This window comes from Xenopus tropicalis, chromosome 8 (genome assembly GCF_000004195.4).
Source record: "Xenopus tropicalis strain Nigerian chromosome 8, UCB_Xtro_10.0, whole genome shotgun sequence".
In the NCBI taxonomy this organism is placed as follows: Eukaryota; Metazoa; Chordata; class Amphibia; order Anura; family Pipidae; genus Xenopus; species Xenopus tropicalis.
The window spans coordinates 96,332,428-96,343,840 of NC_030684.2; the positions used below are offsets into that span (position 1 = coordinate 96,332,428).

At 36.8% G+C, this 11,413-nt stretch overlaps 1 long non-coding RNA gene across 1 annotated transcript; it reads right to left on the reverse strand.

Moving 5' to 3' along the window:
• Nucleotides 1-59: 59 nt before the first annotated feature.
• Nucleotides 60-5,524, reverse strand: LOC116406877. Its single transcript, XR_004219818.1, has 3 exons — nt 5,424-5,524; nt 654-713; nt 60-188 (listed from the first exon to the last, which is right to left on the reverse strand). It is a non-coding gene; the product is annotated as an uncharacterized LOC116406877 (long non-coding RNA).
• Nucleotides 5,525-11,413: the final 5,889 nt, after the last annotated feature.

Consider the following 11,413-nt stretch of genomic DNA (forward strand, 5'->3'; position numbering starts at 1 on the left):
ATTCCCCTTCAGTATTCAAGTAAACAAAGATGGAAAACAAATTACTCTCAACTCACCGGAAGACATAACACCTTTCTGCAGAGCATGCGGCATCGAGGAACCAGACCTGACGGAATGGCTGAGATTCTCACAGACACCCCAGATCCCACCGCTCCCCGGAAAAGATGGATGGATCGAGGTATCAACACCTAAAAGTAAAAGAAGGAGAAACAAACAAACCCCAGATAAGAGAAACCCGTCAGAGGACATATAAAGCAAAAGTGACTCATCTAAAACCCGGAACTCTCTAGATAAGTATACAAAAATGGCTGATCTACTTACTTATGTGACTAATAAGAGATACTTGGCTAAAGGGTCGATGTAAGGTGGAGAATTTCTGTGACTGCTTCCTCCCTAGGTACAACACCCCCCCAGGGGCACTAGCAGATAATCTGCTATTAAGTCTGAATATTCAGACAAATATAAACCCATTGACAATTGATCTACAAAGACAACAGTTAAAAGGTATGCTTCATAAGAAGCAACAGGTTACTAATGGTTTAAATGGTTATTATAATGTTGGAAAGTTTTTTGATATCGGTAGATTGTATAATGAGTACAAAGGTGCTACACAAAGGGATACTAAAGTGTATGGTATAATACTTCTTACTTACCTGAATCTATGATGCATAACTTAAATGTGATATCCTTAAATGTAAATGGGATCAATATACCTGAAAAAAGAAGTAAAATAAGAGAAATGTATAAGAACAAAGGGGATTTACTACTATTACAAGAGACACACATTAAAGGTATAGAGACACCACTTAAGAAATTTACAAACTATAGTAAATGGTATACGAGCAACCACCCCACACAGAAAGTTAAAGGGGTAGCGATCGGTATACATAAGCATACTGACTTTCAAGAACAAGAGATACTAAAAGATGAAGAGGGCAGATATATTCTGGTGAAAGGATTGCTATACCATACAAAATGTACAATAGGCTCCATATATCTTCCAAATAAACGTCAAGCATTTAGCCTAAAGAAATTCATGCGAAAACTCAAGGAGTTCGCAGAAGGTCTCTTAATAATAGGTGGAGACATTTAACATGGCCCTATACCCGACCCTAGATACATCAAATGGTAAATCCTCTGTACCCTTCTCAGCACTCAATATGGCAAATAGAGAAATACGACATAATTGTATGATAGATACATGGAGATACTACAATGGAAAAGAAAAAGGTTTTACCCACTATTCGTATGCTAAACAGGTATATACTAGGATAGATTACATATTTTTGTCACAACACCACTTAAACTGGCTTAAAAATGCCAAAATTCATAATATCTTATGGTCAGACCATGCGGCAGTCCAGATCCAACTAGCAATCCCGAACAAAGTAAGAGCAAATTAGCAATGGAAATTGAACAATAGCCTACTAGAGGATAATGACTGCTTACTTGAACTAAAGAAAGTATTGACAGAATATGAAGAGAATATCAAAGATGATACCTCCTCAAATATAGCAAAGTGGCAAGCCTTTAAGGCTCTTGCCCGAGGAATCTTAATTAAACACGGCTCAAGACTAAAAAAAGAAAAAAATAGAAAAATTAAAAAACTCCTTGAAGAAATACACGAATTAGAATCTAAACACAAACAGAACCAACGAGAGAACGATCTAAAAAACCTAACGAAGTTGAGATTAGAACTCCAAACACTACTCAACTTTCAGATAAAACAAAACTTTGCTAAAGTACGCCAAACATACTTTGAACAAGGCAATAAAACAGGCACAATGCTAGCAAAAGCTCTCAAAAACAGACAAAACAATTTAAATATACATAAAATCAAAGATTCCTCGGGCAAGACACAGGTACTACCACATAAAATTGCAACAGTATTTAAAGAGTACTATGAGAAACTCTATAATATAGATAGAGACCAAAGAGAAAGCACCAGATTACAACTTAGAGAAAAAATAAAAACCTATTTTACAAACAATAAACTACCGGAAATACCACAAACTGAATTGGACAATCTAGAAAATCCCATAACAGAAAGTGAAACTAAGGAAACAGTCAAACTTCTGAAACCCAACAAGGCACCAGGCCCAGACGGGTATACAGCAAAATTTTATAAAGAATTCCAAGATATAATAACACCCATTCTATCACCCCTATTTAACAATCTATCAACCAAAGAGCCATTAAACAGGGAATTCCCACTAGCATATATAATGATAGTTTGTGCCAGCATGGTTTTATGCGTAACAGATCTTGCCAGACTAATTTAGTTGCCTTTTATGAGGAGGTGAGTAGGAACCTCGATGCTGGAATGGCAGTTGATGTCATCTACTTGGACTTTGCTAAAGCGTTTGATACAGTACCTCACAGAAGGTTAATGATCAAATTAAGGAGTATTGGCCTAGAACATAATATTTGTAATTGGATAGAGAATTGGCTGAAGGATAGAGTACAAAGAGTGGTGGTAAATGGAACATTTTCTAATTGGACCAGTGTGGTTAGTGGAGTACCGCAGGGGTCAGTCCTTGGTCCTTTGCTTTTAACTTGTTTATTAATGACCTGGAGGTGGGCATAGAGAGTACTGTTTCTATTTTTGCTGATGACACTAAATTGTGCAAAACTATAAGTTCCATGCAGGATGCTGCCGCTTTGCAGAGCGATTTGACAAAATTAGAAAACTGGGCAGCAAACTGGAAAATGAGGTTCAATGTTGATAAGTGCAAAGTTATGCATTTTGGTAGAAATAATATAAACGCAAACTATCTACTGAATGGTAGTGTGTTGGGGGTATCCTTAATGGAGAAGGATCTAGGGGTTTTTGTTGATAACAAGTTGTCTAATTCCAGGCAGTGTCATTCTGTGGCTACTAAAGCAAATAAAGTGCTGTCTTGTATAAAAAAGGGCATTGACTCAAGGGATGAAAACATAATTTTGCCCCATTTATAGGTCCCTGATAAGGCCTCACCTTGAGTATGCGGTGCAGTTTTGGGCTCCAGTCCTTAAGAAGGATATTAATGAGCTGGAGAGAGTGCAGAGATGTGCAACTAAACTGGTTAAGGGGATGGAAGATTTAAACTATGAGGTGAGACTGTCCAGGTTGAGGTTGTTTTCTCTAGAAAAGAGGCGCTTGCGAGGGGACATGATTACTCTGTACAAGTACATTAGAGGGGATTATAGGCAGATGGGGGATGTTCTTTTTTCCCATAAAAAAATCAACGCACCAGAGGTCACCCCTTTAGATTAGAGGAACGGAGCTTCCCTTTGAAGCAGCGTAGGTGGTTTTTCACGGTAAGGGCAGTGAGGTTGTGGAATGCCCTTCCTAGTGATGTGGTAATGGCAGACTCTGTTAATGCCTTTAAGAGGGGCCTGGATGAGTTCTTGAGCAATCAGAATATCCAAGGCTATTGTGATACTGATATCTACAGTTAGTACTAGTGGTTGTGTTTATAGTTTGTGTATGTGGGTGTATAGGTTGGTGGGTGTGGGTTAGGTGTGCTGGGTTTACTTGGATGGGTCGAACTTGATGGACACTGGTCTTTTTTCAACCCTATGTAACTATGATTATCCCCAAACCAGGGAAAGACCCAGTGAACTGCGGAAACTATAGGCCAATATCCCTATTGAACCTAGATCTGAAAATACTTACAAAAATCTTAGCCCAAAGATTAAAACCATTGTTGCCAAAATGCATTCATAGAGATCAAGTAGGGTTTGTTATGGGAAGGGAAGCCAAGGAAAACACGAACAAGGTAATAAACTGGACAATGTGGTGTGCCAAAACAAATAAGCCTTCTCTGCTCCTAGCCATGGATGCAGAGAAGGCATTTGACAGAGTTAAATGGGATTTTATAGATATGGCCAACAGCATTAGGAATCAAAACCAAATTTAAAGAAAAAATAATGGCAGTTTATACGATACCCTCTGCACAAATAAGAGTCAACGGCCTACTCTCTAATCGCTGATATTGGCAATGGGACATGACAAGGATGCCCTTTGTCACCCTTGCTGTGCGTACTATGTATGGAATACTTTCTGAATGCCATTCGGCAAAATACAGACATAGCAGGTCTAGAGATAGGCCAAACAGAATATAAAGCTGCAGCTTTTGCGGACGACCTGATACTAATAGTAACGAAACCGATCATAACTCTGCCAAACATAATGAAAGAAATACAAAAATTCGGGGAATTATCTAATTACAAAATAAATATGGATAAATCTGAAGCCCTAGTATTGAACCTACAGAAACAAGAGGAAAATAACCTGAAAGCAACCTTTAAACTTAAATGGCAATCTGAAAGCATAAAATATTTAGGCATACAGATCCCAGCCAACCATCTTAAACTATTTGAACTTAACTACAAACCACTCTTAGAAAATACTCAAAACACTCTGAGAGAATGGAAACACAAGACTTTATCATGGACAGGCAGGATTAATTCAATCAAAATGTCTATATTGCCCAAGTTTATATACCTATTCTCTACTGTACCAATAGCAATCCCGAAAAATTACTTTATACAACTAAAAACAATGCTAGATAAATATGTAGGACAAGGTAAAAGAAAAAGGATTGCTAGAGCCACAATACATAAACCAAAAATTCTAGGGGGTTTAAGTATGCCAGACTGCAAACTATATTATCAGGCGAGCATTCTATCTAAAATCATAGAATATAATAAAGGTAACTCATTGATGTAATGGCGAAAGATTGAAAATGTATGGTCTGGAGGAATCCTGGAATCTCTGCCTTGGAGACAAAAATTAACAGTAACCGATCCAATCCAAGGTAACAGGCTAATAGAAGCATGCATAAAAATATGGTCTGAAACTAAAAATAAACATAACTTAGCCCCTTACCCATCACCATTAATGCCTTTGGTTAACAATGCCGATTTCATCCCTGGGACTATAGACAAGGGATATGTAACTGCCTTTGGTATACAAAACCTAAGACTTGCACACTTAATGAAATCAACAAATGGGAAAGACCCGGCTATACACCAAAACAAAGCAAACTGGGCTCAAATTGACCACTGGAGATATAGACAAATACTTACCTGGATGAGAGCCAATGCACTCAGTGATTCAACCACGTCTAAAGAACTGACAAAGTTTGAAACTCTGTGTGCATTACCCTTTCCAATACAACATAGCCTAGCTACTCTATATAAAATACTCCTAGAGGAAAAATACAAAACATTACCTAAATACACCAATGCATGGGAACGAGAGCTCAATATAACAATAACAGAAGAGGATTGAAAACGAATTTTCAGAACCATAGCGAAAGGTTCAGTGAGCAGTAGATTCCAGGAGTCCAGGGACTGATGCCAAATGATATTTGTTGGAGGTGTAACCAATCAAAAGGAAAGTTAGAACATATTTGGCTGACATGTACAAAACTTACCCTATTCTGGAACCAAGTGGAGGAGATCTGCGAGGAAGTCACAGGAAGCCGGATAAACACAAATGCTCCAGCGATACTCCTTTTTCACCGATATGAACCTGCAGATTGGACTAAAAAATATCTCACACTAAGGGGCTGATTTACTAAGACACGAATTCCGACCGAATTGGAAAAATTCCGATTGGAAAACGAACATTTTGCGACTTTTTCGTATTTTTTGCGATTTTTTCGGCGACTTTACGACTTTTCGGAAATTATTGCGACTTTTTCGTTACCAATACGATTTGCGCAAAAAAACGCGAGTTTTTTGTAGCCATTCCGAAAGTTGCGCAAAATCTTGCGATTTTTTCGTAGCGTTAAAACTTGCGCGAAAAGTCGCGCCTTTTCCGTAGCGTTAAAACTTAAAAGGCGCGATGTTTCGCGCAAGTTTTAACACTACGAAAAAATCGCGACTTTTCGCGCAAGTTTTAATTGGTAACGAAAAAGTCGAGAAAATTTTCCGAAAAAAATCGCAAAATACCGATCATTACGAAAAAAACGCAATCGGAAGCATTCGGCCCGTTCGTGGGTTAGTAAATGTGCCCCTTAAACTACTCATGACAGCCAAGTCCACAATACCAGAACACTGGCGTTCAGACAAAATTCCTACAAAAGATCAATGGTTTAAGGTAATCAATGAGTTATGCCTAATGGAGGAGATAACAGCATCAATTAGAGATAAGTATCAAGATCATCTAGCAGTCTGGCTACCCTGGAAAGAATATATCAACAAAAAGACACAAACAGAGAATAGGTAATATAAACGGGGCAAATAGAACCATAAATAAAATAAATACCAAGACACAACCGAGATAGCACAAAAAGAGTAAAAGCTGGAAAAGATTAGTGCACAACTACCGAATGTATAAGTTCCCTTTTTTATTATTATTGTTGGTATGTATAAAAATATGATGTTTAACTAAAATAATATGAGCAACAAATGTACAGGTATAAATAGAAAGTACATGGAAATGAGAAGGAAACTAATGTACAAAATGTATCTTTCTATGATGTTTTTGTCTAAATAAAACTTGAATAGAAAAAAAAAAAAGAAAAGAAAAATAATATACCAAAGTATGGAGAGCCAGTTCTGCCACTCTGGGCTAAGTCATGTCCTTTTTGCATTGCTTTAGGAGGGGCATGGATATATAGTGGAAACTTTGGGTGGGAGCATTTGGTAAGGAAAGAAAGTAATAGCAAAAAAAATTAAAGAATATGTAAAAACTCAAAAGAAATTAATAAACATTGTTCAGAATGCTCTTTTAAGCAGTTTTAAAGATATTAACTCTTTTAATGGTTATTGGTGGTTTTGGTATGTAATCTTGTGTATTCTGTGTATACACCCATTGATTGTGTATCGCTAAGGGCTAGGTTGGTGTTTTAGAAATACATGTAAATAATAATTAATATTAGCAGTTTAAAACTGCTATAATGAATCTGAAGTAACTTCGCCACCTGCTGGTCATTTGCTAAAAATTACATTTGTGAAAAAAGAAAGTCCAATGATGTAGCTCTGCATAGCACATGGAGTTAGTGAGTAGACAGGAGTCATCTGAGATTTCTTTGGTCAGGCCTAAGCAGAGCAATAAATCATGAGATTATCCTTTGTTGATGAAATAGATTTCCAGCTGACTGCCATTCAGCCAAAATGACCAGCAGGTAGCAATGCTGTTGCAAATTCATTACAATTACAACATTCATTACAACAGTTCAAAAACTGCTAATATCTTGAAAACTAGAAAAAAATATTAACATAAATTGCAGAAGTGTTTAGAAGAGCACATTTTTTTGCTATGAGCCTGTCAGTGCACACATAGCGCAGATTTTGGCACTGCTGATGTTTGCAGATCCTGTCTCACACACACACATTCAGAGAGCAGAAGGCAGCAAATCAGCTTTTCTCCTTTGGCTATACACACAGCTTGTTTTCTCCACTGCCTCTCTTTCCATTTATTTGTGTTTACTGAGATGCACAAAATCTGCATGTCACTGCACCTACAGAAAGAATTTTAGCATGAAAATGTATAGTTATCTGGTTGCTAGGGTCCAAATTACCTTAGCAACATTGGTTTGAATGAGAAACTGTTATATTTATAAGAGAGGACCAAAGCAGAAGAAAAGTAAGAAAAAGTAACAATAACAATAAAATTGTAGCCTCACAGAGCAGTTGTTGTTTGGCTGTTGGGTTGAGTGACCCCCATTTGAGTCAGAAGAAGAAGGCAAATCATTTAAACCTATACAAAATAAATAATGAAGACTAATGGAAAAGTTGCTCAGATTTGGCCATTCTATGACATAGTAAAAATTAACTGAAAGGTGAACCACCCCTTTAAAAAAGCTTTGCACAATCCTCCCCTGTATATTTTACTGCTTCTTATATATAATATAAGACCGCAGACCTAGACCCAGATTTCAGTAACTTTCTGGCAGTGGTACCTTGCTGTAATGAGATCTCCAAATCATGATAATGTAAATACTTTGCCAAAGAGCATTCCTTATCTGAATATTGTTATTGTTACTCCATAATCACATTATTTTCTAGTTCAGTGTCATTTCCTTGGTGTAAGTGACTCTAAGTGCAACTTTAATTGCCTCGGGTGGGTGTCTGCTTTTAGTACTGCACTTTCTGTTTATCTGATGGAAGAAACATGTTGTTTTCCCTGCTCAGCTCAAACTATCCAGAGATGCTAAGTGCCTGCTAATAAACTTGTTCTCTCCTTAATACAGCAATACTGAATGGTAAGAGCATTTTCTAATTATCGCACCAGTAAGTGGGGGATCCCAAGACAAGCTATTAAAAAGCTATTAAGTGGATTATATTTGTCAGGAATAATTTGTTTTTGTCATATTCTTTGGGTGGGACCTATGTAAAATGCAGTATAAACTTTCTCATGGAGACCAATTTTATGTTTAACCAATTGGAACTATGTACTTTGTTCAGCAACCCATGGGCCACTTGTAACTGGAAAATGTACTTGAGTACATGCAGAGAAGGATACAGTTGCCTTGCAATGGCAACTATTTTTCAGTCCTGTTGGATAGAAAAATCTCACTGATATGTTATTTAAGCCTGCTGTTAAGAACTGGGTAGGATAATACTGGGGTTGTAGAAATTGCAAGGGTTATGTGGGGGGGGGGGGGGTTTGAATTAAAAGGCTATGGCGGGGCCATTGAGTGGATGAGAGGTGAAACATTTTCTAGAAGATACCTTTAGTTTTGGTATTCTGCTTGTGCAAATGAATGTAGGTGAGGGAATGCTTTCAGTCTATCCATTTCTGCATTAATCTTACTGGCATGCCTGGAGTTAATCACATCTGGGGTAAATATGCTGATTATCTATATTTTATAGCAATTATAGTGACATGTCTGGGGTTAAAATGCCTGTTATCTATTTTATTTAGTAATTTATACTGGAATGTCTGTAGTAAATTTGCTGTTCATTTCCTGTAGTAATTATACTGACATGGCTGGTGCTAATATGCAGATTAGCCATTTTCCATAGTAATTATACTGGCACGTCTGGGGTTAAAATGCCTGTTATCTATTTTATTTAGCAATTATACTGGCTCATCTGGGGTTAATATGTGGATTATCCAGTATCTGTAGTAATTATTCTGACTCGGGTTTATATGCTATTATCCATTATCTGTAGTAACTATACTGGCATGGCTGGGGTTTATAAGCCAATTTTTTTTTTTTTTGTCGTAGTAATGATTCTGTCATGTCTGGGATTAAAATGTATGTTGTTTATTTTATTTTGTGATTATACTGGCTTGTCTGGGGTTAATATGCTTGTTACCCATTTTGTAAAGCAATTATACTGGCACATCTGGGGTACGTTGTGGTTAAATGGGTGTGGTATTTAGGGGTGTGTTCACAAACGGCACATGGTCAAAAACTTTTTACAGCAGCATATTCGTATCAGATTTCTATCTCTGCTTAAACATTCCCTCTAGTTATACAATTGTGGAAATTATAAGAGACTTTATGGGCATCGTCAATAAATTGATTTCCTACAAACTTGGCACCTAGTTATTGCATACAGGCTCAGTCTAAAGAAACAGGTTGATTTTAATTGATGACTTTGCCCCTCCCCAGGAAGTTTTCTGCAGATGCCCATGCCTAAACTCACTAACATGATTATTTAGATCTAGGACAAAGGAGCAATTTACTCTGACAGTTTTTATCAATGTTAAATATCCCTAAGAAAATTAGGTTTTACTTCAAGCTAGAACTTCATTATGTTAACAACTGTGCAAGTACTCCCAAACATGTATGATGCCTAATTTATTTCTTGCTTATATGTAACACTGTGCCTGTGTTGCAAATAAGCAAATCTGTGTGCGCCCACAACTGAAGGGTTGAAGGAAGTTTGCCTACAAGCCATCTAGCCTCTATACACTAACAAAAAACCTTTATTATCATCTCTGTCTCTACCTTCCCCTTTGGATTTAGTCATTCAAGCCATACTTATAAAGTTGTTGTTAAAAGCCTGAGGGTGACACCAGTGCCTCTCAAGCAATTGCCTTCCTTCCTTTCTTACTTTATTGGTGCATGTCTCCATTTATTGGTGCCCTCCATTTTAGAGAACCTATATTTTTGGCTACCCCTATTGAGTGCTGCCAGCATTTGGTTTCGCTCTATTAAAAAGGTGCGGTGGAAGTATGTGAGCTCCACCCCCAACTTGCACATTTTTAAGACATACGTTAGGGTGTGGGAGAGGGCCCTGTCCAAAGCACTTCTGCCTGGTGGAATAGAAAATGACCCCTCTAATGTAGTGGGATTTCACTCTGGTTTATTGGGACTTTCTAAATCTATTTGATGTGTTATATAAAGGAAATTCTATAATATCAAAATAGAGGCAATGTTAAAGGGGCTGTTAACCTTTAAATTAGCTTTTCAAATGATGTAGACAGTAATGTCGTGAAACAAGTTGCAATTAGTCTTCATTTTATTTTTGTAATGGTTTTTCATTTCTTTAGTTTTTGTTTAAACAATTTGGTATTTTACCAGCTATATGGTTGCTAGGGTCTTATTTTTCCTAGCAACCAGGCATTTGTTATAATGAGAGACTAGACTATTAATAAGAAATGGCCTAAAGGTACGAGGCAGAAAAGAAAAGCAAATAAAACACTATATAAAAGAAATAATGAAGACCATTTGCAAAGTTGATAGGAATTGGACATTCTATAACATACTAAAAGTTACCCTTAAGGTGAACCACGCAATAAAGCTTACCCAAAATTCATTACAATTCCAATAATTTATAAATAGTACATAATATTGTAAATAAGGGCCAGCAATGGTAACAATGACAGTCTTTGAAAGGGAAATAGTGGGCAATTTTGCTTTTGTGCCTCAAATTATTGTTTATTCTGAAACAACCAATACTTCATTGGACATGAGTTTAAAGTCTCTTGGACTTCTTAGCCAACCTTTTATTTTTTCAACAACTTGATTGTTCACCTTTCCTTAAAATACAAGAACAAATTGACCACATTCAGCTGTACTTAATGCTTTTGATGGTTTTGCAAATCTAAATAGATTATTACATTATGTAATGCATCAGAGAGGTTTGCGTATTCTTGTTACCCGCTGAGAAAATAAAGGTTTATAGTGCACGGTTTCTGCAGCATTGTCTGTGGGTCAATACTATTATTCATACAGGAAATATCCGTTTTCATGGGTATAGAAAAGATTAGACAACTGCATCCATTATCTCTATATGAATGTTGAAGAAAAAACCCTAGTGCACCTTTGCTGCATCTTCAGGCAGCTAAACAGACTTGTAACTTGCCATTGTATGAAAGAGAATGCACAGGTGTGTGTGTGTGTGACTTGAGAAATTTGTATCATATTTCATGAGAAATGTTCATTTGTCATTTCACTTTAAACTACTGTAAAACAGAATTCTTCTAGACATATAGAATTCTTTATATATATGCACCTGG